This window comes from Oncorhynchus kisutch, linkage group LG13 (assembly GCF_002021735.2).
Source record: "Oncorhynchus kisutch isolate 150728-3 linkage group LG13, Okis_V2, whole genome shotgun sequence".
Lineage (NCBI taxonomy): Eukaryota > Metazoa > Chordata > Actinopteri > Salmoniformes > Salmonidae > Oncorhynchus > Oncorhynchus kisutch.
The window spans coordinates 60,394,358-60,418,558 of NC_034186.2; the positions used below are offsets into that span (position 1 = coordinate 60,394,358).

The 24,201-nt window shown below is 42.1% G+C and overlaps 1 protein-coding gene across 2 annotated transcripts in view; it reads right to left on the reverse strand.

The window, feature by feature from the left end:
• LOC109901729 (platelet endothelial aggregation receptor 1) overlaps positions 1-13,641 on the reverse strand; it is a 39,745-nt gene extending 26,104 nt beyond the window's left edge. For both annotated transcript variants that reach the window (XM_031786771.1, XM_031786770.1), the window contains exon 1: positions 13,457-13,641. The gene's annotated coding sequence lies outside the window, so the exon portion shown is untranslated. The remainder of the gene's footprint in view (positions 1-13,456) is intronic.
• Positions 13,642-24,201: the final 10,560 nt, after the last annotated feature.

Below are 24,201 nucleotides of genomic sequence, written 5' to 3' on the forward strand. Positions count from 1 at the left end.
AAAGGCAGTGTGGAGTGTGATTGAGATTGTGTCATCTGTGGATCTGTTTAGGCTGTATGCGAATTGGAGTGGGTCTAGGGTATCTGGGAGGATGCTGTTGATGTGAGCCATGACCAGCCTTTCAAAGCACCTCATGGTTACCGACATGAGTGCTACAGGGCGCTAATCATTTAGGCAGGTTACCTTCGCCTCCTTGTGCACAGGGACTATGGCGCTCTGCTTGAAACATGTAAGTATTACAGACTTGGTCAGGGAGAGGTTGAAAATGTCAGCGAAGACACTTGCCAGTTGGTCCGTGCATGCTAGTACACTTACTGGTAATCCATCTGGCCCCATGGCTTTGTGAATGTTAAACTGTTTAAAGGTCTTGCTCACATTGGCTACCGAGAGTGTTATCACACAGTCATCCAGAACAGCTGGTGCTCTTGTGCATGCGTCAGTGTTGCTTGCCTCGATGCGAGCATAAAAGGCATTTCGCTCGTCTGGTAGGCTCGCATCACTGTGCAGCTCGCTTCTGGGATTCCCTTTGTAGTCCGTAATAGTTTTCAAGCCCTGCCACATCTGACGAGCGTCAGAGCCAGTGTAGTAGGATTCAATCTTAATCCTGTATTGACATTTTGCTTGTTTGATGGTTCTTCTGAGGGCATAGCGGGATTTCTTAAAAGCGTCCAGATTAGTGTCCTGCTCCTTGAAAGTGGCAGCTCTAGCCTTTAGCTCGATGCAGATGTTGCCTGTAATCCATGGCTTCTAGTTGGGATATATAAGTATGGTCACTGTGGGGACGACATTCTCGATGCACTTTCTGATGAAGCCGATGACTGAGGTGGTATACTCCTCAATGCCATTGGATGAACATATTCCCGTCTGTGCTAGAAAAACAGTCCTGTAGTGTAGCATCCGCGTTATCTGACCACTTCCGTATTGACCGAGTCACTGGTACTTCCTGCTTAAGTTTTTGTTTGTAAGTAGGAATCAGGAGGATAGAATTACGCTCAGATTTGCCAAATGGAGGGCGGGGAAGAGCTTCGTATTCATCTCTGTGTGTGGAGAAAAGGTGGTCTACAGTTTCTATTCCTCTGGTTGCACAACATTTTGTAAAACTGATTTAAGTTTGCCTGCATTAAATTCCCCGGCCACTAGGAGCACCGCTTCTGGATGAGCATTTTCTTGTTTGCTTATGGCCTTATAGAGTTGGTTGAGTGCGGTCTTAGTGCCAGCATCGGTCTGTGGTGGTAAATAGATGGCTACAAATAATATAGATGAGAACTCTCTTGGAAGATAGTATGGTCTACAGCTTATCATAAGGTACTCTATCTCAGGCGAGTAATACCTCAAGACTTCTTTAATATTAGACATCGCGCACCAGCTGTTATTGACAAAAAGACACGCACCCCCACCCCTCGTCTTACCAGACGTAGCTTCTTCTCTGTTCTGCCGGTGCATGGAAAATCCCGCCAGCTCTATATTATCTGTGACGCTGTTCAGTTACGACTCTGTGAAACATTAAGATATTACAGTTTTTAATGTCCTGTTGGTAGGATAATCATAATTGTAGGTCATCAATTTTATTTTCAAATAATTGCATGTTAGCAAGTAGAACGGATGGCAGTGGGAGTTTACTCACCCGCCTACGGATTCTCAGAAGGCAGTCCAGCCTGCGCCCTCTTTTTCTCCGTCTTTTCTTTACGCAAATGACTGGGATTTGGGCCTGTTCCCCCCGGGAAAGCAGTATATCCTTCTCATCGGACTCGTTAAAGGAAAAAGCTTCTTACAGTTTGTGGTGAGTAATTGCTGTTCTGATGTCCATGTAAAACGTCAGTCATCCTCTTCGGCGTCATCTTATAGATAAGGTTGGTATCAATGCCTGGCCAACTGAAACGTGTTGTACTGACACTCTGGGAACATATTCTCTCTTGTTGTGTTGGGCATTTGGCCAAGTTGAGGCCTCTCTCTCCAAGTTGAGTACATCCCTGCGGCATTGCTCCACAGTGAGGGCTTGTGTGTTCTCGTCTGCAACCAGCTAGCCACATAATGTAAACTACCTCTAGGGCCGGCACACTCCAGACCATAACCACAGGCAGAGTGACTGTGGTTTCGTTGGTCAGAGAAAGTGTAGGGGTCCTCACAAACACAAACACTTCGGAGTTCTCTAGCCAGAATAAAAACACATGCACATGTACATGTTCAGTACACCCCAAAACACTCACCTCAGATTAAAAAAGCACTGTTCAGGGTATAAATAGTATTTTCTATGCAAACTTAACTATATGAAATGGTGGAAAAACTAAAATGGAGGCCCTGGCTGAGGTTTTGGAGGGACATGACCATACAGAGCAGTAATTATATGCGCCGTAATGTACTGGGATCATAATGTATGCAGAGACACTTGGGCTTCTTGTAAATAAAAAAGGCTTTCCACAAACCATAACCAGAAAACACAGGCTTGAAGAACACGGTAGAAAGACCACACCGTTGGCATTATCGTGAGACCATCGCTTAGAAGGCTCCAGTAACAGTTCAGGATTCTGAACATGTAATTACCATAGAATCAAGTGGTATTATTTTAGAGACCATATGAAATTACCATAGAATCAAGTGGTATTATTCTAGAGACCCCATGCGTGTACAGTGAGCTTTCATAGTGAATGAACCTCCATGCTGGAGACAAGGTGTTTAGTACAGTTTCTTCTGAACAATCCACTAATGGTATAACCCCATTCATAACCGAATCCTCCACTGTAGATTAATATTTACCATAATTATCCTCAAGAAATACTGTAGCTTCCTGACATACAGGTCTTGAATAACGAAACAATAAATATCTAAATCATTTGAGATTTTCACAATTACACAATTTGTGTTATGACTTCTAGACATCCTGATAATCATAACCATTGAAACATTCACAGGAATGTTGATTTTTCTGCTGTGACAGCATGAATCATCATCAGTAGCTTGCTTGTTCAGAACTACCCCTTCCTTTGCTCTTCCTGCCATACCCCGTAGTAAAATCCCCTCTCCTACTACAATATGGTGGTGACATTACAACAGGACGTTCCCTATAGTCTGAAGGTCTCTGTGGTGCCCTGGACCCCACAAGCCTATTGTTATACTACCCGTTGAGTCACTTCACACATGATGCCATGATCAAAAAAGGCCTTGGCGCCTGACAGTGAAGAGTTATGAGTCTGTAAGGTGTGAAGTTTGTTTTTGAGAACGAGAAAAAGGGGTTATAAACTCGGATCAGTCAAACCTCTACACAACACCCTCCTCATAATGTCGGGCTACACATGCACTCCCATTCAAAAGTTTGGGTTCACTTAGAAATGTCCTTGTTTCTGAAAGAAAAGCACATTTTTGGTCCATTAAAATAACATCAAATTGAGTGTAGTCATTGTTCATGTTGTAAATGACTATTGTAGCTGTTTTTTTAATGGAATATCTACATAGGCGTACAGAGGCCCATTATCAGCAACCATCACTCCTGTGTTCCAATGGCACGTTGGGTTAGCTTATCCAAGTTTATCATTTTAAAAGGCTAATTGATCATTAGAAAAACCTTTTGCAATTATGTTAGCACAGCTGAAAACTTTTGTGCTGATTAAAGAAGCAGTAAAAGTACCCACAAAACACCAGTCTCAACGTCAACAGTGAAGAGGCGACTCCGGGGTGCTGGCCTTATAGGCAGAGTTCCTCTGTCCAGTGTCTGTGTTCTTTGGCCCATCTTAATCTTTTCTTATTATTGGCCAGTCTGAGATATGGCTTTTCTTTGCAACTCTGCCTAGAAGGCCAGCATCCCGGAGTTGCCTCTTACTGTTGACGTTGATACTGGTGTTTTGCGGGTACTATTTAATGAAGCTGCCAGTTGAGGACTTCAGAGGGGTCTGTTTCTCAAACTAAACACTGTAATGTACTTGTCCTCTTGCTCAGTTGTGCACCGGGGCCTCCCACTCCTCTTTCTATTCTGGTTAGGGCCAGTTTGCACTGTTCTGTGAAGGGAGTAGTACACAGTGCTGTACGAGATCTTCAGTTTCTCTTCAGCAATTTCTCGCATGGAATAGCCTTCATTTCTCAGAACAAGAATAGACTGATGAGTTTCAGAAGAAAGTGCTTTGTTTATGACCATTTTGAGCCTGTAATCAAACCCACAAATGCTGATACTACAGATACTCAACTAGTCTAAAGGTAAGAAATGTTGCTACTTTAATCAGAACAACAGTTTTTCAGCTGTGCTAACATAATTGCAAAAGGGTTTTCTAATTGTCACTTGTGCTCCCCCTCCAGCCTCTAGGTCACCAGGCTGCTCGTTATGGCGCACATCTGTCACCATTGTAACACACACCTGCACGTCATCACTCACCTGGACTCAATTCCTTGATTACCTGCCCTATATATGTCACTCCCTTTAGTTCCTTCCTCAGGTATCATTGTTTCCTGTCTGTGCGTTGTTCGTGTTTCTTGTTTCACAACATGAACAATGTCTACACTGTATTTCTGATCAATTTGATGTTATTTTAATGGACAAAAAAATAGCTTTTCTTTCAAAAACAAGAACATTTATAAGTGACCCCAAACTTTTGAACGGTAGTGTATAAATGTATGCAATTCCATAAACAAATGTGGACTTCATCATAAAGAATGCATATGGTACTTTATAAAGTGATTGTCATATACAGTCGTGGCCAAAGTTTTTGAGAATGACACAAGTACACATTTTCACTAAGTTTGCTGCTTCAGTGTCTTTAGATATATTTGTCAGATGTTACTATGGAATACTGAATTATAATTACAAGCATTTCATAAGTGTCAAAGGCTTTTATTGACCAATACATGAAGTTGATGCAATGAGTCAATATTTGCAGTGTTGACCCTTCTTTTCAAGACCTCTGCAATCTGCCCTGGCATGCTGTCAATTAACTTCTGGGCCACTGATGAATTTGTGGGGTTTTGTTTGTCCACCCGCCTCTTGAGGATTGACCACAAGTTCTCAATGGGATTAAGGTCTGGGGAGTTTCCTGGCCATGGACCCAAAATATCGATGTTTTGTTCCACGAGCCGCTTAGTTATCACTTTTGCCTTATGGCAAGGTGCTCCATCATGCTGGAAAAGGCATTGTTCGTCACCAAACTGTTCCTGGATGGTTGGGAGAAGTTGCTCTCTGAGGATGTGTTGGTACCATTCTTTATTCATGGCTGTGTCCTTAGGCAAAATTGTGAGTGAGCCCACTCCCTTGGCTGAAAAGCAACCCCACACATGAATGGTCTCAGGATGCTTTACTGTTGGCATGACACAGGACTGATGGTAGCGCTCACCTTGTCTTCTCCAGACAAGCTTTTTTCCTGATGCCCCAAACAATCGGAAAGGGGATTCATCAGAGAAAATGACTTTACCCCAGTCCTCAGCAGTCCAATCCCTGTACCTTTTGCAGAATATCAGTCTGTCCCTTATGTTTTTCCTGGAGAGAAGTGGCTTCTTTGCTTCTTCAACTATCAGGAAATACCACTGATCACATTTGTTCATACTTTTACATTGTTCGTTTCATCAGCTCTTGTACAATATGATACAAAACAGAAGTTTGACTGCATTGGGCCTTCACATTTATTTATTTTTTTTACTTCACAGTTCCATGAAACTGAGAGCAATTTACGATAACAGACTATGACCACGCAGCATCTGCTTTCGATTAAGACAACACTTCTAATGTAACTGTCTGGAAAGTTTATTTGCAGTCAGTAAGACAGGCGCGAGCTGGAACCCATTTGAGTAGCTGTTGGTATATCTTTTCTCTGTTGCTGTTGTTATTTTTCATCTTCTTTAAATTTACAGGATGAGTTCTGGGCATCATTTCCTGTTTGGGGAGTAATAATGGTGTCCCATCTGGGCATTTATTTACCTCATGTACCCCCTAAATGTAAAAAGCCTGCAGGGTATGTGGTTAGGTCATTATGCATAATGCATGAAGAGACATAGACCTAAACACATGCAGGCAGATGTGCATCTACAGACTCGTCCCTCTGTCTGCATTATGGCTGAATGACTGCACATCAGAAAGGTACTGTGACATGCTAGCATAAATAACTCAATGGGACAGTAACCAGGGAAAGAACTAAGAGGGGGATGTGTATCATAAGGTACTTGTCTCTTTCTTTCTCTATCTCTACTACCTCTCTGTTTTTCCAGGAAGTTCAGTCTGGGCCAGTAAATTCCTCTCAGTTAAACCCAATAGATTTACTGGCTTGCCTCTGGCCTTCGGTGCACTGCCTTTGGAGGACGAGGAGGAAATCTGCTCCTTATTAATGTGATCCTTTTATCGCAGCTTTTTCTTCACATAACCAAAATATATCACTCGTTCTGAGCATTTGGAAGTAAAAGACCAAACTCATTTTCGTATTTTGTCACTTTAGAACTTGAGCCACGTGTGCTACCCTGAAGGTGAACCCTTAGAAATGTTCCTATCCTTTGTCTTTGCGACTACGCTTTTCGCAGCTGTGGTGCTGTAACCTATTTCGAGACCTATAGGTGGCAGCATTACTTTTTTCACTTCGGCTCCAAAACATAAAAGCGATACAAAGCAAAGAGTAAGAGGAAAATACAGCCATGTGGTCATTATGCAAAATGTAATCATATGGTAAAACAAATGCTTTGTGTCACACCTGCAGGTCTGCTCGACAGAACAGGGAGGCAGGGGGCGACCTGGAAACAAGGGCCAGATGCACACCACCGCCACCACAAAGGACGTCCTGGGCAAATAACGCGGGGGGCAGGCAAGGAAGGAGAGGGGCCAGGAGCATCCCTTCCTCTTTGGGTATGATCTTAGCCAATCAAGGACACGGCAAACAAATGTAACACTTTATTTTCATGTGTGCAAAGTGGGAACTAATCAGTAGAGATCTGAACTTATGTATAAAAAAAATTATAATAAATTGAAGTGGAAATGCAGCATGCACTAATGGTAGCCTAACAACTAATAACTATAAAATGGCTATAGCTGTGAGTAGGTACCAAGTAATTTCCTTGTCGTTAACACACTGTAAAAGTAAGTGTTACTGCTTCTTCCTTTCCTTCAGCACTACTTCAAAAGCATCCTTTAAATGGGGTCATCTTGATCATATACATTCTATCATTAAAAAAAAGATGGCTCAATATGGACTCTACTAACTCATGTGTTCACTCACCTCTTATAAAACACAGGGGCCAAGCTGTCTCTTGACGCAAATAGTTTGTTTGTTCTGCTCTGTTTATCTGCCAGGGTGCAAAAAGAAACCGAAGTTAAAACATCCCCAGTCTCCCAAACCCCCACAAGTCCACATTCTCATAGCTCTTTCCCTCGCTCATTGCTGTGGAGCGCAGGGAGACAGAACTAGGACAAACAATAGGAAGCAGATAGGAAACATATTGCCTGTAAACCCAGGTCTGCATCCCAACCTTCCCTTCCTCTGACAAGTAAACACAACTGAGGAGGGATTCTGGCGGGTATAACAAAAACGATCCTCTACCAACACCATCATACCCATCCTGGCATTGCTGTACCCAGAATTTCCAAGAGCAAATCCATTGGGACGCTAACATAGTCTGTTGTTTTGAATAATGGTGATGTTGACGAGGGATACTCTCTCATTCTGCATTTCTCTGTGACTAACTCTCCCTTTTATTACCTGACCTGAATAATGGAAATGTTTGTGAGCGGAGGGGATCTCATAAAATGCATGATGGAGAGCCATGGAGTCACTGCTCCACACAGCTGGTGGACGACTGGGTTGGCTGTAGGTCAGGAACTGGGAAAAACATCAAGTGGGGCTCTACCAATTCATGTCACTGGGGTGCCAAGCATGACATAACAGTTCTTTATTTTAGCATTCAGAATTCACATTATATTATAAATATGACATCTTATCCAACAGTTGGGAAAAGAAATGGCTCTTGCTTCATTTACATAAATGACCTCACACCAGCTGCTGAAAGAAACGAAGAGTGGAAAAAGCACAGCCATTTTCTCAAGACGGCCTGAGAAAGCAATGAGACGTTAAAGGGAATACATTTCCTCCCTCCACAGCTCAGGTTTCTGTTTGCTACAGCCTTCCTCTATAGACACCGCATGAAACGAGAGGCACCAGAACAGGGCCCCAAATCTTAATTACACGTCTCCACCACCCCCTTCACAATACCACCCTCCCTACCCAACATCACCCACCCACCCAACCAACCAACAACACAAGCAGCTTCAAAGACACTCACCACAGTACAAGTACTCTGTGGTCACTCCATTAGCCCTTTCCAGCCCCCCCCCCCCCCCCCCCCCGATCCTCTATCCAACTGTTCTTTATGAAAGTTTATTTGAGTCAGAGCCTATAGTAACTGTCCATGTTCCACAGAAAAACCGGTCCAAAACCACGTCTTGCATGGCTGCAGTCGTATCTGCTCCAAATGATCTGCACGGCTGCAGAGCATATGGAGTTGAGACTTATACAATCATGTCGTAGGAATATTACACCTCTGTCACCTTCTTTTGAACGTGCCATTGCTTTTTGCTGTTTTCCATTACGATGATTTATCTGCACAAAAGACTGAAAAGACAAGATTGACCAATCATCAAATCAAGTCGAGTACTAATTTTAATATTGACAATCACTTTGGCAGGGAAAGAAATCCTTGGGAGGTTTATGAATCAACTGGGAGTTTGCTGTGTAGATTTGACAACATTAAATCTGCCAGACTACGATGTCAACAAACCTCGTAAGAACCTCCCAGGCCCTCTGTACAGTACAACCATTAATCCACCTTCTATATAAACAATGTTTTGAGTCCATAAAGTGACATGTTTGGATAAAAAACAAGCAAGGATCCACAACTACAATCTCAACTCAATAACAACACACAAATGGTGTGTGGCCTGATATAAACCTTTCATGAAAAGCCCTAGCTTTCAAAAGAAAACACATAGAGACCCAGTGTACTCTGTGGCATTACAATAAACCTTTATAAACAGAGGGTTTCTGCCATTTGGAAGATCAAATTAACGTGAAGTAAATATACTGTAACTACCTCATCTCTACTCGTCCTATTTCTACCTCAGCTCTGGTGTGTCTGGCCAGTGTCATCCCAAATCAAAACATATCCGATGGCTCACCAGACCTCCATACTTCACCTCTTGGATGGAGAAACAGATGGTCATAGAAGGCCAGTATGAGGAGAGCAATGGAGAAACTCCAGCTGTTTGATTGAAGAGAGGAATCTGTAGTTAGACCACAGACAGAAAAGAGATCACCAAATCTTCATACAGTACTGACTGATGTCAGTATCAGTCTGTAGACAAACAGACACGTGTCCAAGAGGTGTACTGTAAATATGCAGAGCAGTATGTATGGACATCAGACAGAAAAATCCACACGGAATCTCGATTTATCCACTGGGCACATGCTGGTTGAATTAATTATGTTTCCACGTCAAACATCTGCTATCTGAGCAGCTAACCGATCGCTGCAGCTGTACATAGTCCATCGGTAAATAGCCCACCCAATTTACCTACCTCATCCCCATACTGTTTATATTTATGTACTTTTCTGCTCTTTTGCACACCAGTATCTCTACCTGCACATGACCATCTGATCGTTTATTACTCCAGTGTTAATCTGCAAAATTGTAACTATCCGCCTAACTCCTCATGCCTTTTGCACACAATGTATATAGACTGCTTTTTTCTTTTGACTTGTTTATTGTTTACTCCATGTGTAACTCTGTGTTGTTGTCTGTTCACACTGCTATGCTTTATCTTGGCCAGGTCGCAGTTGTAAATGAGAACTTGTTCTCAACTAGCCTACCTGGTTAAATAAAGGTGAAATAAAAAATATTAAAAATAATCAAATAAAATTTCAATGAAATGGAATTGAACCAGCGTGGAATAGAGGTTGAATTGACGTCTGTGCCCAGTGGGTATCTACTTTTGTAAAGAGGTCAGCATACTACAGACAAATATCAATGTGTTTTCCTCAGGATTTTGGTGAGCTGTCTTAAAGTCCGCAGTAGATGGGAGTTTAGGTGCTGTCAGGTCCAGGTGGCTTTCCTTTCAAGGTGTTGAGTGGTAAAGTGTTTCTATGTGCAACAGCGCCAGGTTCTCCCAAGAGCCTCCATTCACAAGATCTCTTTGGGTACTACACTGGAGGATTTTAGGCCAGTTCGCAGTCCTAAGGTAAAGCTGGGTGAAAAACAAAGACATATAGCTTACCTTTATAGCAATAAGAAATAGCCATACAAAGAGTACAGTTGAAGTCAGAAGTTTACATACACCTTAGCCAATTACATTTAAACACAGTTTTTCCACAATTCCTGACATTTAATCCAAGTAACAATTCCCTGTCTTAGGTCAGTTAGGAACACCACTTATTTTAATAATGTGAAATGTCAGAATAATAGTAGAGAGAATGATTTATTTCAGCTTTTATTTTTTTCATCACATTCCCAGTTGGTCAGAAATGTACATACACTCAATTAGTATTTGGTAGCATTGCCTTTAACGTCAAATGTTTTGGGTAGTCTTCCACAAGCTTCCCTCAATAAGTTGGGTGAATATTGGCCCATTCCTCCTGACAGAGATGGTGTAACTGAGTCAGGTTTGTAAGCCTCCTTGCTCGCACACGCTTTTTCAGGTCTGCCCACAAATTTTCTAGAGGATTGAAGTCAGGTCTTTGTGATGGCCACTCCAATACCTTGACCTTGTTGTCCTTAAGCCATTTTGCCACAACTATGCTTTCAAATTTGCTTGGGGTCATTGTCCGTTTGGAAGACCCATTTGCAACCAAGCTTTAACTTCCTGACTGCTGTCTTTAGATGTTGCTTCAATATATCGACATAATTTTTCCGCCTCATGATGCCATCTATTTTGTGAAGTGCATCAGTCCCTCCTGCAGCAAAGCACCCCCACAACATGATGCTGCCACCCCCGTGCTTCACGGTTGGGATGGTGTTCTTCAGCTTGCAGGCCTCCCCCTTTTTCCTCCAAACATACTGATGGTCATTATGGCCAAACAGCTATATTTTTTATTTCATCAGACCAAAGGACATTTCTCCAAAAAGGATATTCTTTGTCCCCATGTGCTGTTGCAAACCGTAGTCTGGCTTTTTTATGGCTGTTTTGAAGCAGTGGCTTCTTCCTTGCTGAGCGGCTTTTCAGGTTATGTCAATATAGGACTCGTTTTACTGTGGATATAGATACTTTTGTACCTGTTTCCCCCAGCATCTTCACAAGGTCCTTTTCTGTTGTTCTGGGATTTTCGCACCAAAGTACATTCATCTCTAGGAGACAGAACGCGTCTCCTTCCTGAGCTGTATGACGTCCGCGTGGTCCCATGGTGTTTATACTTGCATACTATTGTTTGTACAGATGAATGTGGTACCTTCAGGCATTTGGAAATTGCTCCCAAGGATGAACCAGACTTGTTTAGGTTTAAGGTCTTGGCCGATTTCTTTTGATTTTCCTGTGATGTCAAGCAAAGAGGCACTGAGTTTGAAGGTAGGCCTTGAAATACATCCACAGGTACACCTCCAATAGACTCAAATGACGTCAATTAGCCTATCAGAAGCTTCTAAAACCATGACATCTTTTTCTGGAATTTTCCAAGCTGTTTAAAGGCACAGTCAACTTAGTGTATGTAAACTTCTGACCCACTGGAATTGTAATTCAGTGAATTATAAGCTAAATAATCTGTCTGTAAACAATTGTTGGAAACATTACTTGTGTCATGCACAAAGTAGATATCCTAACCAACTTGCCAAAACGATAGTTTGCTAACAAGAAATTTGTGAAGTGGGTGGGGTTATATCCTCCTGTTTGGCCCTGTCCGGGGGTGTCCTCGGATGGGGCCACAGTCTCTCCTGACCCCTCCTGTCTCAGTCTCCAGTATTTATGCTGCAGTAGTTTGTGTCGGGGGGCTGGGGTCAGTTTGTTATATCTGGAGTACTTCTCCTGTCCTATTCGGTGTCCTGTGTGAATCTAAGTGTGCGTTCTCTAATTCTCTCCTTCTCTCTTTCTTTCTCTCTCTCGGAGGACCTGAGCCCTAGGACCATGCCCCAGGACTACCTGACATGATGACTCCTTGCTGTCCCCAGTCCACCTGGCCATGCTGCTGTTCCAGTTTCAACTGACCTGAGCCCTAGGACCATGCCCCAGGACTACCTGACATGATGACTCCTTGCTGTCCCCAGTCCACCTGGCCATGCTGCTGCTCCAGTTTCAACTTCCACCTGACTGTGCTGCTGCTCCAGTTTCAACTGTTCTGCCTTATTATTATTCGACCATGCTGGTCATTTATGAACATTTGAACATCTTGGCCATGTTCTGTTATAATCTCCACCCGGCACAGCCAGAAGAGGACTGGCCACCCCACATAGCCTGGTTCCTCTCTAGGTTTCTTCCTAGGTATTGGCCTTTCTAGGGAGTTTTTCATAGCCACCGTGCTTCTACACCTGCATTGCTTGCTGTTTGGGGTTTTAGGCTGGGTTTCTGTACAGCACTTTGAGATATCAGCTGATGTACGAAGGGCTATATAAATAAATTTGATTTGATTTGATTTGAAGTGGTTGAAAAACGAGTTTTAATGACTCCAACCTAAGTGTATGTAAACTTACGACTTCAACTTTATATGTGTCATCCAAAGAGGAAATGTGCTCCACATAGATATGAAAGCCACTGGGTCCGCCAGGTCCATCTCCACGTTTCGTTGCCCTATGATTGTCCTATTTGGTATGTTTCCAACTTGACAGACTACACATGGAAGAGTTGAAAGTTGACTCAGTCACTCAGGCCGTGTCACAATGTGTCGCACACTGCTAGAAGTGACAACCACCTCATCTCCACGTTTCATTGCCATTAGTCATGACTCTTGCCTTGCCACAACATAGGCCTCAAGGTCAATTAAGATCTTGGAATAACCCAGAGGCACTTAATAAAATGAAAAGTGGCACCCTCTTTGAAACAACTTGAACGCTAAACCAATCAACTGCAAGCCTGATCAAACAATACACATTAGGATGGCACTCTATGATAGTCAGATCATGCTTTGCATACAAGACTATAGGCTAATCCTTTTAACAAAATATGAATTGGCCCGGTTTAGTTATGAAGACTGAGGATATGGCTATGCCCCAGCAAACATTAATGACAAGAAATACTCACAAAATCGGCACTCCAAATACAAATGTTCAGTATTCACGTGTTATTTTCTATCTACTAATATACATGGTAATAAGCAGGCATGTCAGGATGTACTACTTACTGTATATGTTGTACTTCAGTAAAAAGAGCAAGACAACAGTATGGGAGAGAATTCAAAAACTCATACAGATCTAAATATAACCGCTACAGTTTGAATAATCTGCAAATAATCAGGCATAATCATAATCTTGGTTTTACAATAGAGACTTTATCGTTTGTTTTCTAAACGCATATGTTTTCTGTACTCACCTGGGTGAAAAGCATTTGTTGTTAATCCACTGTATTTGCGATCTCAAAGTAGGCTACCTCAAGATATTATAACAAATTTCCAACGGTGAAAAATGAGTTCCAGATGAAGTCAGTGAAGAAGGAGCAGTAGCATAACTTCACAACTTCAGTGCATTGGTTTCAGCCGCATCCATCGGGGGAGGGTCTGTCGTCGCAGATTGTGGATTGAGAGGAGGAGAGGCATGTAGCGAATTGAAAAACTGTGACAGGAAAGAAGAACGAGAGAAGAGAAAGAGAAAGAAAGAGAGAGAAAGAGAGAGAGAAAGAGAAAGAGAGATACAAGTATAGAATAGTAAACATTTGATTGCAATTAGACTTTTCACAATAAACAAAAACGAAATTGGCTAATTGATTTATTATTTTGTTGAAGGCCTAAAGTATATGGTTAGTACATTTTCAGTAGGATTGAACTAATACAGTAGGTGATCACGTCAAAGTGCACATTGGAGTTTTATTCAATTCTTTGTCCTACATGATCGCTATTCATTACTGTAGCCTTGTTTTAAGATCTGAAGAAGTGGATGAGGAGATATGATCAAGAATGTGTGGTTCAGATTGTAAGTAAGGACCAATCGGCAATGAATACTCGATGGGAAACTAAATAACTCATTGCATGCTAGGTAGACAGAACATCAGTTTGCTACGACTGGCTCATATGGAGGACAGACCGAGTGCATCCGTGACATCATGTAGACGCAGTGTTTGATGAAGGCATCTTAAAATCATTTTTCACCACTGTACAGAACCAATAATTCAACATAGTAGGCCTGGTGTTGTAAAGGTTTAGTCATGTAAATGTACTCCTGTTGAAAAATGACAATATGCACACTGCACATTATACCTTCTTGACCTCTTCTTTCTTTCCCCTTGGGGTTTTCCCCTCCTCAGTAGGGCACTGAGTTTCAGGACAGGAATGTTAAACATGACCAGACAGTGGACACACGTTTTATTGACATTGGGTATTTCTGGCTCGCAATATATGTTGTGACTGCTGTGCTAACCGTGTGTCTGGGTGGTATATAGGGACTGTACGGCAGCAAGAGAAGAGTTTCCTGGTAAACAGTAGGCTGGTGATGATAACTGGGGACTTCAGGACGTGGGTTTTTCCTACCGCCGAGTGTTCACACAGATAAACAGCACAGCATGGTGGGTTAATGGTGCACACATCCTTGTCGTGAGGAAACCAAGAGCCCAAGGAAAAAATAAAATGGTTTCCTGTAGGCTGGAGTGCCTAACCAGGGCCCTATGAGGCAAAGCCTGAGTGGACTCCTGTAGGATGGAACTAATCATGTCCACCTGCCGGACGTGCACTAATTGAGCCAGGGGACGCAGTTAGAATGGAACTGTAGCCTATGTCTCTACACAAACTCAAAAGCTAAATTAAAATCAATTGAGCTCATGTCATGCAGAAATTCATGGAATAAGACAAATTACATATTATGTAAAGATGTACTTGATCATGGCCCATCTGTTGATTTTCAGATTGCTCTCTCTCTCTCTCTCTCTCTCTCTCTCTGTCTCTCTCTCTCTCTCTCTCTCTCTCTCTCTCTATCTCATATGACCCCTTGTGGGTTATGAAAGACTTACTCATGTGGCAAGCTGCTGCTTTAAAATATTGTGATAAAATATGATATTAATTATGAATCATTGACATTTTCAAAGCATGATAAGTAAAACAATTACAATGTCTTCTCATAGGCTCCATTAATTATAAGAAACATGCAACATTTTTACAAACAGGATGGGTATAAGTTGGAAATGTTGGGAAAACAGCTGTTGAGGAAAACGTTATCACAATGCAATTTTCTCTGGGGCCCCAACTTGGGGTTTCTCCATTGGGGCCCTAGGAGGCAGGTTTGCAAGAACAAGGGGGCAGGTAGGCCCACTGTCAGAACTGTGACAGGCTAATCAAGAGTCCACTGTTGGAAGGATATAGGGCACATTCATTTCAAATGACTGTAGTTTCAAAACAGGAGGTTTGTGGCATCTTAATTGGGGAGGATGGCCTTGTGGTAAGGACTGGAACGGAATAGGTGTAATGGTATCAAATACATCAAACACATGTTTTCCATGTGTTTGATGCCATTACATTAGCTCCGTTCCAGCCTTTGTTATGAGCCGTCTTCCCCTCAGCAGCCTTCTGTGAGTTTCACATATGTATTGGGTAAGGGTTGGTATTGGAATGGCAATGCAACACATTCTCTGTTCAGTTTGGCTGACAAGTACAACATTTACCAATTAAATAATGATTATTTGCAAGTTCAAAACCACTTCTAATCAACTAAAACCGGAAACAAGTTCAGAACGTTGCCGATTCTGCACGTTGGGGGTGTAATCATTAGTCCAAACCAGTGGAGGCTGCTGATGGGAGGATGGCTCATAATAATGTCAGGAACGAAGTAAATGGAATTGCATCAAGCATATGGAAACCATGTGTTTGATTTATTTGATACCTTTCCACTAATTCCACTCCAGCCATTACCACGAGACCGTCCTCCCCAATTGAGGTGCCACCAACTTGCCACCAACCTCCTGTGATTTAGCACAGTTAGTGCTAAATACGGCTGCTAGAATCCTGACTAGAACCAAAAAATTTGATCATATTACTCCAGTGCTAGCCTCTCTACACTGGCTTCCTGTCAAAGCAAGGGCTGATTTCAAGGTTTTACTGCTAACCTACAAAGCATTACATGGGCTTGCTCCTACCTATCTCTCTGATTTGGTCCTGCCGTACATACCTACACGTACGCTACGGTCACAAGACGCAGGCCTCCTAATTGTCCCTAGAATTTCTAAGCAAACAGCTGGAGGCAGGGCTTTCTCCTATAGAGCTCCATTTTTATGGAACGGTCTGCCTACCCATGTCAGAGACGCAAACTCGGTCTCAACCTTTAAGTCTTTACTGAAGACTCATCTCTTCAGTGGGTCATATGATTGAGTGTAGTCTGGCCCAGGAGTGGGAAGGTGAACGGAAAGGCTCTGGAGCCATGAACCGCCCTTGCTGTCTCTGCCTGGCCGGTTCCCCTCTTTCCACTGGGATTCTCTGCCTCTAACCCTATTACGGGGGCTGAGTCACTGGCTTGCTGGGGCTCTCTCATGCCGTCCCTGGAGGGGGGGCGTCACCTGAGTGGGTTGATTCACTGTTGTGGTCATCCTGTCTGGGTTGGCGCCCCCCCCCCTTGGGTTGTGCCGTGGCGGAGATCTTTGTGGGCTATACTCAGCCTTGTCTCAGGATGGTAAGTTGGTGGTTGAAGATATCCCTCTAGTGGTGTGGGGGCTGTGCTTTGGCAAAGTGGGTGGGGTTATATCCTTCCTGTTTGGCCCTGTCCGGGGGTGTCCTCGGATGGGTGCCACAGTGTCTCCTGACCCCTCCTGTCTCAGCCTCCAGTATTTATGCTGCAGTAGTTTATGTGTCGGGGGGCTGGGGTCAGTTTGTTATATCTGGAGTACTTCTCCTGTCCTATTCGGTGTCCTGTGTGAATCTAAGTGTGCGTTCTCTAATTCTCTCCTTCTCTCTTTCTTTCTCTCTCTCGGAGGACCTGAGCCCTAGGACCATGCCCCAGGACTACCTGACATGATGACTCCTTGCTGTCCCCAGTCCACCTGGCCATGCTGCTGCTCCAGTTTCAACTTCCACCTGACTGTGCTGCTGCTCCAGTTTCAACTGTTCTGCCTTATTATTATTCGACCATGCTGGTCATTTATGAACATTTGAACATCTTGGCCATGTTCTGTTATAATCTCCACCCGGCACAGCCAGAAGAGGACTGGCCACCCCACATAGCCTGGTTCCTCTGTAGGTTTCTTCCTAGGTATTGGCCTTTCTAGGGAGTTTTTCCTAGCCACCGTGCTTCTACACCTGCATTGCTTGCTGTTTGGGGTTTTAGGCTGGGTTTCTGTACAGCACTTTAAGATATCAGCTGATGTACGAAGGGCTATATAAATACATTTGATTTGATTTGATTTGATTTGGTCCAAACCAGAGTTACTATTGGACAAATTCCGCTAGGTCTCTCCCCGTTGCGTTCTGTTTGCTTCTGTTTCAGAAACATAAAGAATACACCACAGTGTTTAGTCACTTGGTGCAACGCAGACAGGGTGGCATGAGTGGTGAAACAGAAGTCGTTGTCTGTTCTTTTGAGTTTTGATGTTGAGTCTTTGCCCGACAAAGTGATGTTAGTTATCCCGTATGAGCTTTTGTGCCTTACGTTGTTACACGTGTCAAGCCTTTGGGCAGGTGGCAGCAGTGTGTAGGAGGGAGGTTCCTAGGTGTGAGAAGTGTGCATAAGGGCATGAGACAAAGGAATGTGTAGCATTGGGGAAAGTAGGGATATGTGCAATGGTGGAAAAAGTACCAAATTGTCATACTTGAGTACAAATAAAGATACCTTTTAATAGAAACTTACTCAAGTAAAAGTGAAAGTCACTCAGTAAAATACTACTTGAGTAAAAGTCTAAAGTTTAGTGAGTCCGCCAGATCAGAGGCAGTAGGGTGACCCGGGATGTTCTCTTGGCAAGTGTGTAAATTGGACCATTTTCCTGTCCTGCTAAGCAATCAAAATGTAACGAGTACTTTTGGGTGTCAGAGAAAATGTATGGAGTAAAAAGTAAAAAAATATCTTTAGGAATGTAGTGAAGTAAAAGTTGTCAAAAATAGCAAAGTAAAGTACAGATACCCTGAAAAACTTAAGTAGTACTTTCAAGTATTTTTACTTAAGTACTTTACACCACAGGATATGTGTTAATTGTAGGGGTGCCCATGGGACTGTGGATCAGAAATGTGCAGTGCGAAAGAGGCAGGTTGAGGTTTTCAGGGCTAGAGTGCAGAAGTTATCATATGCTGAGGCAGTGAAGAAAGTAGAGGAAGATGGGTTAAGGGGGAGGGACTTTGAGAGGAGTGGTGTGAGTACCGTAGTAGATCTGTACCAGTACAGAGGGATAGGCCAACAAGTGATAAACAGTACCAGTCAATAGTTTGGATGCACCTACTCATTCCTACTAATTTTCTTTATTTTTACTATTTTATACATTGTAGAATAATAGTGAAGACATCAAAACTATGAAATAACACATATGGAATCATGTAGTAACCAAAAAAGTGTTAAACAAATATATTTGAGATTCTTCAAAATAGCAACCCTTTGCCTTGATGACAGCTTTTCACACTCTTGGCATTCTCTCAACCAGCTTCATGAGATAGTCACCTGGTTTGCATTTCAATTAACTTCTTGGTGACAAGGGGCAGTATTTTTATGTCCGGATGAAATGCATGCCCAAATTCAACTGCCTGCTACTCATCCCCAGAAGATAAGATAGAAACTCTGAAGTTTCTACAACTGTTTTAATCATGTCTGTGAGTATAACAGAACTTATGTAGCAGGCGAAACCCTGAGGAAAAACCATTCAGATGTTGTTGTTTTTTAGGTCACTTTCTTTTCAATGAGTTTTCATTGGGAATCAAGATTTAGAAGGGACCTTCTTGCAGTTCCTACCACTTCCACTGGATGTCACCAGTCTTTAGAAATTGGTTGAGGTTTTTCCTTTGTGTAATGAAGAAGTAGTCCTGTTCAAAACGAGGGTCACTTCAAGTGTACTGTTTGTTAGAGCCGCGTGACCAGAAAGGTAGGCTCAGTTTGTTTTCTTCCTGTATTGAACACAGATCATCCCGTCTTCAATTTGATCGATTATTTACTTTAGAAAATACCTAACGTTGTATTACAAAGTAGTTTGAAATGTTTTGGCACAGTTTACAGGTGACTTTTGAGATATTTTGTAGTCAAGTTGCGCAAGTTGGAACCAGTGTTTTTCTGGATCAAACACGCCAAATAAATACATTTTGGATATATATTGCCGGAAATAATCGAACAAAAGGACCATTTGTGATGTTTATGGGACATATTGGAATGCCAACAGAAGAAGCTCGTCAAAGGTAAGGCATGATTTATATTTTTCTTTCTGCGTTTTGTGTCGCGCCTGCAGGGTTGAAATATGTTTTCTCTCTTTGTTTACGGAGGTGCTACTCTCAGATAATAGCATTGTTTGCTTTCGCTGAAAAGCCTTTTTGAAATGTGACATTTTGCCTGGATTCACAACACGTGTAGCTTTAATTTGGTGTCTTACATGTGTGATTTCATGAAAGTTTGATTTTTATAGTAATTTATTTGAATTTGGCGCTCTGCATTTTCTCTGGCTTTTGGCCAGGTGGGACGCTAGTTCCCACATATCCCAGAGGGGTTTTAACAGTTGTGCCTTGTTAAAAGCGAATTTCTGGAATTTCTTTCCTCCTTTAATGCGTTTGAGCCAATCAGTTGTGTTGTGACAAGATAGGGGTGGTATACAGTAGATAGCCTAATTTGGTAAAATACCAAGTCCATATTATGGCAAGAACAGCTCAAATAAGCAAAGAGAAATGACAGTCCATCATTACTTTAAGACATGAGGGTCAGTCAATCCAGAAAATGTCAAGAACTTTGAATGTTTCTTCAAGTGCAGTCGGAGAAACTACAAAGAAACTGTGAAAAACTGTCTCTCATGAGGACCGCCAGAGGGAAGGAAGACCCAGAGTTACCTCTGCTGCAGAGGACAAGTTCATTAGCATTACCAGACTCAGAAATCAGCAATTAACTGCACCTCAGATTGCAGCCCAAATAAATGCTTCACAGGGTTCAAGTCTCAACGTCAACTGTTCAGAGGAGAATGCGTGAATCAGGCCTTCATGATCAAATTGCTGCAAAGAAACCACTACTAAAGGACACCAATAAGAAGAAAAGACTTGCTTGGGCCAAGAAACGCGAGCAATGGACATTAGACCGGTGGAAATCTGTCCTTTGGTCTGATGAGTTCAAATTTGACTTTTTGGTTCCAACCGCCATGTCTTTGTGAGATGCAGAGTAGGTGAACGGATGATCTCCGCATGTGTGGTTCCCTACCGTGAAGCATGGACGAGGAGGTGTGATGGTGTGGGAGTGCTTTGCTCGTGACACTGTCTGTGATTTATTCAGAATTCAAGCCACACTTAAACAGCATGGCTACCACAGTATTCTGCAGCAATACACCATCCCATCTGGTTTGCGCTTAGTCCCACTATCATTTGCTTTTCAACAGGACAATGACCCAAAACACACCTCCAGGTTGTGTAAGGACTATTTGACCACAAAGAAGGAGAGTGATGGAGTGCTGCATCAGATAACCTGGCCTCCACAATCACCCGACCTCAACCCAGTTGAGATGGTTTGGGATGAGTTGGACCGCAGAGTGAAGGAAAAGCATCCAACAAGTGCTCAGCATATGTGGGAACTCCTTCAAGACTGTTGGAAAAGCATTCCAGGTGAAGCTGGTTAAGATTTCATATGTGTTCATAGCTTTGATGTTTTTATTTTACCTTTATTTAACTAGGCAAGTCAGTTAAGAACAAATTCTTATTTTTAATGATGGCCTTGGAACAGTGGGTTAACTGCCTTGTTCAGGGGCAGAACGCCACAATTTTACCTTGTCAGCTCAAGGATTTGATCTTGCAATCTTTCAGTTACTAGTCCAACACTCTAACCACTAGGTTACCTGACACCATTATAATGTAGAAAATAGTAAAAATAAAAACCCTTGCATGAGTAGGTGTGTTCAAACTTTCGACAGGTACTGTATGCTTCAGTCAGATTGGAGTTTTTGCATTTATAGCAATGATTTTCAACTGTACTGCAGGGATGGACTGTAAGTTGCAGAAAAGTTGTGTTGGATGCTACAGAGAGATATTTGGGTGTATGAGACTTAACGTCAGAAGAGTTACAGGGTGTATTGAGTGGTGGTGACCTGTCCTTTCAGGCTGTTGGCCTGAGGTAGCCTAGATTTAAATAGTGGAGTAGGGTGGTGAATGTAGGGTTAAAATGGTAGGGTATTTGGTGATTTGTTTTTATTTTGAATTTACAAGCAAAGTATAAGGGAGTTATACTCCAGTCTCGTAGGTGGCGGTAATGGAACATTTATTGGATGCCAACTGCCGTTAAACCTCGTCGAAGAAGAACAAGAAGTTTAGTATTTTCCGGTGTCGTGTCAGCGTGCTGAATTTATCTCATGGTTTCAATAGAACTGTGAAAACGTTTGTATTTATCTCTTTTGAACAACGATGTGAGTCTAGATAACCAGACGAGGTAAAAGTAATTAGTTCCATTACTCCGGTCGTTGTTTATGATTTCATTTCCAGCCCTTATTAGTACAGTAACGTTAATGACTTGCATTCAAGTGTAAATGTTCTCTTAAAACTACCTAGCTAACGTTACTATTGTTAGATTACGTTAGCTAAACCCAAACTGAACTTTGACTGAGCAGTATTTTTTTATTTTTTTGCAGACTTCCAAACGGGAATTTGTATATTATATTTGAGAAAATAGTGTATTCTTTGTGCATTACTGTTCAACTATCTAATTAATACATAAATGTTGACACCTGAGACTGAAGACCTGCCAAATGCAGTGTAATATAGCTAACATGTTAATTTCTTTGGAAGTAAATGGCAGAAACTGTTAAGGAAAAGAGACGTGGACTGAAGTTTGCAGAGCAACAACTACTGTTTCAGTGTGATATGTTGGATAAAGGAATAAAGACAGACACCAATGTCAGGTTCAATAGCCTTGTTTGTGCATTGTACAAATCCCTACACATGGAGTTCGGGGAACAGTCCGGCTAGTCGAAAATCTATCAACTAGACTCCGTAACAACTACTGCGTCGTGGCTGGGAACAAGATAACGTTAATGTTAGATTTTCAGAAATGTATTTAGTAACAGTATAGTCAATTAATGATAGACAATCTGTTCGCTAATGAACATCGATTACGGGCAGGAGTTTCTCAAATCAAAGTTTATTTGTCACGTGCGCCGAATACAACCTTACAGTGAAATGCTTACTTACAGTGCAATTTCTAAGTTAAAGGTTTTAGGTGAGCAATAGGTAAGTAAAGAAATAAAAACAGTGAAAATAACAGTAGCAATGATGATATATCAAGTGTAACGTTATACATATGTCAGCTTGAATTTGCTTGTAAATTACATTAGTCATTTTGGTGATTTTATGGTATATCATCAAAATAAATCCATCACAGCACGTTTTTGGACTCATTCAGCAGTTTTTTTTTTAACCAGATTTAAGTACAATACCATTGGAATTTAATGTTGAAAGGTACATTTATATTCCTAAAACTTGTGTTAAATGATGCTGGCACTGCTTCCTTTCCACAATACCCAATATGCAGAAACAGTGTATCTTGAAAACCTAAACATAAAATGTACTATCATACATGTGCAACAATTAGTAATCATATTACCAAAACCCTGTTTTGACTGGTGGCAATAAATCACTGATATCGATTAGGGGGGGAAATCGGGTATGCCCTGTTGAAACTAAAAACACTGGAGATATTTTTACATCACCTGTAGAAGACAGTAGGCTACATTGGGGTGATGCATTTTGATATGAGGGTTGCCTAAACAGAAAAAGAAACCCAACACATGTCAATCACTCATATCGAAAACCACATGGAATAATGTATACATCACTGAGGACAATTTGTATGAGACTGCTAGCTACATTTGTTGAACAGGGGGGGTAAACAAGTGTTGGAACAGGGGGCAAATGTTTGGAGTGTAGCACTGTTTAAACTAACACTATTCAAAGGCCACACAGAATCTTGGAATAACCTGTATATGGTTGGTTAGATGAGAACTTGTAGAAGGCTGATATCTATATTTTGGAATGTCGGACGTTGATTTCCCGAAGCTGCATCACAAAAAAGGGAACAAACCACTTTCTGTTAACCCAAATGTTGTGATTTGTTTGTTATCACGACCCATAGGATATCAACAGTGACGACGGTTGGCTGATATTTAAGTGATCGTTTGATTGTCAAATCCATTGGTGTGGCTAGAAACTTTTATAGAGAGACTGACCCAAATTTCTCGTGCCATTTCATTAAAGCTGCGTTCTGCGCATCCCAGCACGTGTGTACAAAACGTGAGTACAAAACCAAATATATTGATCTGTTTTAAGTAATCAATCTTATGTCATCGTGATGACTATATTCTTTTATACTAACATCACCAATCTGAGGTAAAAGGATATGTAATTCCACTAAATAAACTCAGCAAAAAAAGAGAAGTCCCTTTTTCAGGACCTTGTCTTTCAAAGATAATTTGTAAAAATCCAAATAACTTCACAGATCTTCATTGGAAAGGGTTTAAACATGGTTTCCCATGCTTGTTCATTGAACCATAAACAATGAATGAACATGCACCTTTGGAACGGTCATTAATTAAGACCCAAACAGCTTACAGACGGTAGGCAATTAAGGTCACAGTTATGAAAACTTAGTACACTAAAGAGGCCTTTCTACTGACTCTGGAAAAACACCAAAAGAAAGATGCCCAGGGTCCCTGCTCATCTGCATGAACGTGCCTTAGGCATGCTGCAAGGAGGCATGAGGACTGCAGATGTGGGCAGGGCAATAAATTGCAATGTCCGTACTGTGAGAAGCCTAAGACAGCGCTACAGGGAGACAGGACGGACAGCTGATCGTCCTCGCAGTGGCAGACCACGTGTAACAACACCTGCACAGGATCGGTACATCCGAACATCACACCTGCGGGACAGGTACAGGATGGCAACAACAACTGCCCGAGTTACACCAGGAATGCACAATCCCTCTATCAGTGCTCAGACT